General features: G+C 38.7%; 1 long non-coding RNA gene across 1 annotated transcript; it reads left to right on the forward strand.

Annotated features, from left to right (window-relative positions):
* Nucleotides 1-640: 640 nt before the first annotated feature.
* LOC108638838 lies at nucleotides 641-5,899 on the forward strand. The gene is made up of 3 exons (XR_001920104.1): nucleotides 641-682; nucleotides 3,213-3,271; nucleotides 5,801-5,899. It is a non-coding gene; the product is annotated as an uncharacterized LOC108638838 (long non-coding RNA).
* The last annotated feature ends 2,210 nt before the right edge of the window (nucleotides 5,900-8,109 follow it).

Consider the following 8,109-nt stretch of genomic DNA (forward strand, 5'->3'; position numbering starts at 1 on the left):
ACAGCAGAGTAAACTGAGCTTTCTTTATTATGGCTGCAATTCTTGATTATGGAAGGAAAAATAAATGTTAAGGATCTGGAAACAGATGATAGTTTTATAGTTAAACTCTGATTTGCACATAAAGCTGTGGAAGTAGAATACTTAGTTTGCCATTATGTCATGATTCATTTGACAGAAGTTGAGTGATCGTTGGGCAGAGTTAACCTTGTTAGAGTTCTAGGCAGATGTTATGAACTCTCTTGGGGCTCTCATGATTCTAACATAAGGACATCACAGAGCTGTCTTGGCTAATATTAGCTACCTTACAGTCTTCTCTTTAGATCCACGAATTACCAGCGCTCAGAGCAGCTCATTCAACCATCCAAGATCTTTCTTGGGAACCCTGGGGAATCTGTGCAAGTGCTCTGATTGCTTTGAATGTGTTTCAGTTTCCAGCTCTTAGAAATCATTACCCTAAAGGATGGATGTCTTAGGAGTAGCAGCATTATTCATAACCAGCTTTATAAAAAGAAGATTTTAAATTAAAAAAGATATGCTAACGTAAAAATTCAGATTTCAGTAACAGAGCAACATTTAATTAACATGAGAAAATTAAATTCATTGTTAGGGTCATACTTAAGGATTTGCTTTATCATTCTTTAGCTGTTTTGTGGAGATAGCTAATAGCAGCTGGCATAGCCTGGTAAGTTCCTAAAGGGAAATTTGTTCTATTTAATTTTTTTATGGGAAGTTTATAACTAATTACGATTCAAGGTCCTACTCTGAATGGACATCTCTTTGTAATTTGGAAATGGGACCTCATACTGTATTGCTGAAATTTATCTATCAAGTTTCTCCCTTCTTTTTATAAATGTTGCTGAAATTTTAATGATATAAGGTCCCTACAAAAGTTAAAAAAATTCAGCTTACTAAGATTTTTCTTACTAAGATTTTGTTCTTAGAACAAGAGAATCATGTAAGGACACAAAGAAAATTAACTGGAAGATTATATTTTCCCAACTCACTGACTGAAATTAGATGAATCCATCACACTGAACTATAATACATCCAGGACTTATCTCTAAAGTTATTTTTCATAGCTTTTTCAGCATTGTCCTTAGTGCACCAGGATCTAGGTGATGATTTTTCCCAATGTTTTCTATACCATGTGAATATCCATTTATGACTATGTATTTAAGTGCCAGGCCAATAAAGGAAATGAGTGTAAACAATCAGAGTCTGGGGGGCAGTGAGATTCTTGAAACTCTTGGATTTAATTTCAAGGTATTGTCCCCAGCCCAGTACAGGCTGATGCTGCTATATCTCAGCTGAAGTCAGTTGTCTTTCTTTTCTCTCTCTTTTTTTTTACTCTGTATTAATGTCTGTACAGAGATATACTCTCAGCAGGAGTTGACAGAGACTACTTGCAATCTCAATTTTAGATGTTTAGGTCACTTTTTAAAGAAATGAGTTGTAGTTTTCCAGACCAAGGAGGGAGCAGGATCCAAACTGCCTGCTTGCCAGAGAGCATAAGCATAATCCAGAACTGACATTTAAATATTTAAACTGGGAGGATGAGTAGGCAGAAGCAGTACTTTGGAGGCTGGATTCCTTCCTCTCCACTTCAGGTGCCAGTCAATAGGCAAGAGAAAGTTGTGCATCTCAGAGGATGTTTCAGCTCCATGCACAAGCCAGATGGTTTTTTCAATCTACTTAACAACCAATTCACCTTCTGCAGGTCTCTATCTGTCCTCATTAACTCTAATGAAGAGTCTACAATGACCACACTCCTTTCTAAATGTCTCAATTTAATGTTTAAATTGAGGTAAAATCTATCTGGTGCTGAGAGTCTCTAGAGCTTTTTGTCAAAGATATGCCTCGACAGATGCAGCTGCATAGGACATTTTAAATTAGGCGTCACTGTAAAGTCTCTCATGAACTCTAGGCCATAGTCATTAAACTTCATGCTTTTGAGTTTTGTTGTTGATTGCAGCAACTTCTCTGTTAGAAAGCTGTGTTAAATCCCAGCGTGACATCCAAGGTTACAGTATTCAAATTAAACTGCAGTTCATATCCAGTAATATTAGGAGCAAAATTTCAACATTGTCTATATAACAAATTTGTACCTCGGTTGTTACTGTGCATTTCCCAAGCTTATATTAGGAACACTTGTGTTCTGTAATTAGTGTGGAAAAATGATGATCCTCATAAAGTCCAATTTCTCTAAAATGTTCAATTGCCATTACCCATAGCTTACTATGTTTCATTCTTTAAGAGTAGTTGCATTTCGCTGAAATGACTCGTTGGGCATGGATGGATGTGAGCTCCAAATGGCAAACACAAATCCATGCGCAGACCCTAACGAACCTGTGGTACAATTATGCAGAAGTATGTGTGTGTGGGTTACTGTCAATGAATAACAAAAGCATAGAACCTTAATTAAGAAGTGGGAATATGATACTGTTGGATGGTATTATTGCTTTTCCTGGGAAGAATTATTGCATCTTTAATCGCATACCGGGTTCTCAGAAAATCATTCGCCTCAAGCAAGTAAGAAATTGGAAGAAGAAATGAGCACACAGAAGACTCCTAGCAATCTTGTTTTTCCAATGGGACTAAACAGAAATGTTTGGATGCAATTAATGTAGTTGAAATAAACGCATTGTGACACCGAATATTTTAAGGCACTACAAGACTCATTCAAGTGCAGCAACTGCATCCACTGCTGCTAAACTAAACTTTAAAGAAAGCCCACAAAATCCAAAGAGTTCGTCTGCCAGAACTATCTCACAAACTCTCCTGCCATCTCACAAACACTTAACCATCATTATTGCAAATAGTCCTTTTCCTTAACCTTTAGCATTATTTTATTGTAACATCAGTGACAGATCAACTACATTGACAAGTTCCTTTCTGTACTGTTTGTTTCTATACATGGCTGAAGCTGAGCAGAGAAGTGAGGAGCATGACCACAGCCCTTAAAAGCAATGTTGGTGGTTTAAACACACATTTACTACCGAACTGGATGAAAAGAAGGTTTTAAGAGGGACAAACTGTTAAGTGTGTAATCAGTCACTGGGTAGATCTCATTTTTTTTTTTGAGTAACTGTTAATTAAAGCACAGAAATGTGGAAATTGGAAGACTTTATGGATCCAGAGTGGCCTTTGTTTCCTGTTCATGTGATAATTGTATTAAGTTTTGAACAATAATATTTATACATGAATATTTACAGCAATGAATTCCACCATTTGATTTCACAAGGATATGTCTAAATCACCTACGAAAACAGAGGTAAGAATTTGCAATGGCAAATTGCACAATCAGAAATTATTAGTAAGCAGATCACTTATAAGCAGTTCGGGTAAAGATCCTGCCCTTCTTCTCTAACTGCATAAGCTCTGACACCTTGGAATAAGGGGATTCTGCATTCCTTGACTTTTGAGCTTTTATAGCTTCATAGATGCTGGAGTGTATCCTAAGTGCCATTTTAAGTTGTCTGAGCATGACTAAGCCATTAGAGAGTGTCCAAAGGAGGGTAACAAAGATGGTGAAGGGCCTTGAAGGGAAGCTGTGTGAGGAGCAGCTGAGGGCATTTGGTCTGTTCAGCCTGGAGGACACTGAGGGGAGACCTCATTGCAGTTACAACTTCCTCCTGAGGGGAAGAGGAGGGGCAGGCACTGATCTCTTCTCTGTGGTGACCAGTGACAGGACCCAAGGGAATGGTCTGAGGTTGTGTCAGGGGAAGCTTAGGTGGGATATTAGAAGGAGGTTCTTCCCCCAGAGAGTGGTTGGGCACTGGAACAGGCTCCCCAGGGCAGTGGTCACAGTACCAAGCCTGACAGAGCTCAAGAAGCGTTTGGATGATACTCTCATGGTGTGACTCATGTGGACGGTTCTGGGTAGCACTAAGGGTTGGACTCGATGATCCTTGTGCGTCCCTCCCAACTCAGCATATTCTGTGATTCTGTGACTTGCAGAGCCAAATCTCAGTTTCTCTTTAACACAACTGTAGATACAGGAAAAGATCCAGAAAAGCCTGCAACAGAACTCGTATTGCTGATTTACAGCCACTGAGCCGTGCAGGACCAATGCTCACCTATCCCCTTTGAGGACAATGTGGGCTGTTGCAGTCCAGTGCCCATTCTGGGGCATTCTGAGAAGGACATTTTTAGAGACAAATAAATGGCATCGTGGTCAAAGAGGTGTCAAGTCTTTAAGTGTATCTACAGGGACCCCTTTCCTTCTTCCTAGGAGTTTAGCAGCCTGTGTTCAAGGTCAGGTCTGATATGGTGAAGCCGTATAAACTTGGATCAAACTTTTGTAAACACAGAAAAATGTGTGAGAAAACAGTAAGAAGCCTCACCTACTGCTTCCATACCCCAGGAACTGCACTTCAGCCATGTCCTTTGTCCTGGTCCTTACCTGCAGTTCACTATAGAATTCCTACGCTTCCCTTGCATTTAAAGTCAGAAGGAGAAGGATGTTGAGGGAAATATTCTTACTTTTCTTTAAAAATGCTAGAGGTTGCTGGGTGTAGACAGTAAGGGAGTTGAAAATAAACAGCACTTCCTCATGCTCCAAAACACACCACATCCCTGCAGATGCCTGGAATGAGAAGTGCAGGAAAGGTTACAGAGAGAATCTTCAAATGAAAAATAATGAGTTGCAGGGGATTCTGACAGAGAAAGATAAGGCTTGGGACCTGGCTGGTGGGATTTGAGCAGAAGATGCAATTGTGCCAAGCAAAACACACATAACTTCACATTCATTCTGGAAGCCATAAGAAACAATAGGGTATCATCGTACTTGTGGTGTGGTTTGATTGATTTGTTGGAAAGAAAGCAGGGTTGTTTTATTTACTCTGAACTGGAGAGAAAGGAATGTCACATTGTCTTTATTAAGAATATGTTTCCACCCTCTCCCACATTTAAATGCATATATATTGACATTTTTTTTTCTACAATATACTTTTCTTCTAACCCTGGTTCCATGCTTCAGTTAATTCAGTTAAATGTAGGATTAAGAGTAATAAAGGTTATATTTTTATTTTGCATACACTTCATGCAACCGTTAATATATGTCCATTTATCTGAATGCCTTTCTTATGCATCCATGAAGCAAACACAACAGTGCCATCCCAGAAGAGACTGGGTAAAGATGCACAGGAGACTAAAGTTGAGTTTTATTCAGTCTGGACTGTTTTTAGTAGTCATTTGGGTTTGTACTCATTACTGCTCATATTGGTATTTCTACACACTGTGAAATCAGAGCAGAGACGGATAATACTTCTAATCCAACTCTTTCTAAAATGCATGGAGGAGTCTCAGTTACTTCCACATCAATTTAATTTACATTTGTATGGGAGTAGGTAACTTGTTCCTCAGGAGTGAAGTGACATCTTTTAGAGGAACCCACTGGGGCTTTTGGAAGCTGCTGCAAACATCCAATTAATTCAAGGAATCTACTCAACACTGTCTCCTCCTGACGCTGAGACTGAATGGATTTCCTCCCCATGTATCTAATAGAAGTGCGTCTGAGGTTGATGAAACTTCTTTGGACACAAATAAAGAGATGGGCATACTTTCAAAATTCCTAATCGCTAGAAGGAAATAACAGTTATATCATGATCTGCCAATTGGTGATAAACTATGATGCTGATGTAATTAAGTCTACAATGAAAACGGTGTAGTCATGGCAAAATGGTTTTATAAGTAAACAAAACCTTAACCTTATTTTGACCCATCAATCTATACTTAACATAGCAAATGCATCAATCTCCCAGAAACTTCGGCATTGTAATAACTTCTTGTTTGCACCCAGGTGTTTTGTTGAAAGGAAATCCAGGTAAATATTCCAGGCAAGAATTTCAGTGTGCGAAAGAGAAAATTAGTGTTGATAGCTGCGGAATAAGAACCCAGGAATGTGTCAGTGGATTTTCTGGTGACTTTTTCTTGTAGCACTGAACTTTGTAGGAACTTTGGCATGACAGGGTACCTGAGTATTGCCTTTTCTTAAAATATGGAGAGAGGCTGGATTCTGTGTTACAGATCCAGCAAAGAAATCCCAGGTAAATCCAGACCACAAAGAACTTGGATTGATAGCAAGAACTTCACATTTCCAGCTTTGCTGTCTGAACCTGAAATCTACCTTCTGGTACTTCCTGTGGTCGTGTGTTACATTAGCTTAACTGTGGAGCCACTTCAAGGCTCTGCTTTGATAACAGGAGCTTGTTCACTCATATAAATGCAGTGCTTTGGGGAATTATAATGAATATGCTCTCAATGTGATTATTGACAGATATAGGGCTTATGAAATCAAAGGCACGAATCAGAATAGGAAGCTGTTTTTCTCATGCCATGCTCTATATACGCTTGAGGGTTTTTAGGGTCAGGTACTTATTTAAGAAAATGTCATGCTCCATTTAGGGAGAGTAATGGAACAATGTGTGAGACAGAAATAAAGAATGCAGTGTAGGGATGGAGACCTCCCATCCTAAATATGGCTCTGGACAACAACAGATTTGGTTGTTGATGGGGTTGCGTGTATTTACAACAGGACTTTACTGCAGTGCTTTGTCTTTTCATCCTCATTCATTAAGTTACTTAATCTCCTATTTGCCTTTGGAGAAGGAACCACATAAATATACACTGTGTTCTCATTTATTTTTATATAGCACTGCTCATATTTAGATTCCTTCAGTGTGTTATGATTTGATCATTATAATGATCCCTAATACAAAGGCTACACTCTGTAAGCTTGCAGTTTACACCCACCAGAAAAATCCTATCTGTTGATACGTGGAAAATACGGAACTGTTCATTGCTTATGGGAGCAATGGGTCAAATTAAATTTTATGTCTGAAGTCGTTGCCATCTAAAAAACTTTTAACACACGTTTTCATTCATTCATAGATTGTCACCTTTGGTAACCTTTGATATTCTCTGAAGTTGGACTCATTTAGGAAACGTGTTGTCATCTTATCATTAAATTCTCATTTTAAAGGTTTTTTTGTGTATATTAGTATGTTTTCAAGTGATATTCATAGGCAGCGGTTAGGTTGTGTAACTCTTAGATGAGCATTCTGTGTTTACAAATATATCTTATTTTCTTTGCAAGTTTATTTCTTTAATGCATTCCCTCCAGCCACTCACACATGCAGGGAATTGTTTTGCAATAGCAACATGACACTATCTATCACAGCTAATCTATTCCTTGACTGGTCAGCTATACTGGCCCGTGCTTTATGTTCTGCCAAACCTTGAAGGTGGGGAGATCATAATATTTTGATTATATCTAATCCACTCTGAAAGTATTTTCATTAATGGGCAAAATAAACAGAGCAGTGGAATGAAAGTGCAGGGCGTTTTCCAGCTGGGTAGAGCAGCTTTATAGATCAGCCAGACAAAGTAGTTTTCTGACAAACTAGCATAAGATATTTAAGCTCTTGCAAGATTGCAGGCCTATTCCCTTTCACAGCAATGATGAAAGATATCAAGATGCTTACGTGTCTTTCTGGACCACAGCCTCGATGAATTACAAGTTTAGGAAACTCATTTGTCCTATGGCTTCCCTCTGGAGCACACCAGGTGTTGTGTACACACATCTCCGCAGCAACTGTGGAAAAGGATTTTCTGCTAGACAGTTTTCCATTAAAAGGATCGATATTTAGTCAGGTACTTGATAAATTTTCTTCAGCTGAAGATTTGGCCCTATATACTCTGTGTTCTTATTTATTTGTTCTGTCTGAGAGTATAAGTTTACCATGATAACTCTGGATGGGTATTCCAAAAATAGATTTATGTCAATAACTCAGCCAAGTGAGTTGCTTAAATAACCCTCTAAGGCAAGGTTAGAGGTTAATGTTAAAGTCTTAAACTGCTGAGATCCACACGCATTAGTGTCACTCTCACATCTACATTCTCAATTTCAAAGCTGAGTGGGAGTGCTGTATCCACAGTATGGAAAACTGATGCCCTCCCTTTTGTATGGATTCCTGGTATTGAATCACAGAATACATCCAGAAGATACTCCTAAATCAGGTGATAAATGACAAGATTAACTACCCCTAACACTAAACGTGATATATAGATCCGAATTCAGAAATACATGGGCTCATTTCAGCTGTCCAC

Source organism: Manacus vitellinus, unplaced genomic scaffold (assembly GCF_001715985.3).
Source record: "Manacus vitellinus isolate BGI_N305 unplaced genomic scaffold, ASM171598v3 scaffold_13_pilon, whole genome shotgun sequence".
Lineage (NCBI taxonomy): Eukaryota > Metazoa > Chordata > Aves > Passeriformes > Pipridae > Manacus > Manacus vitellinus.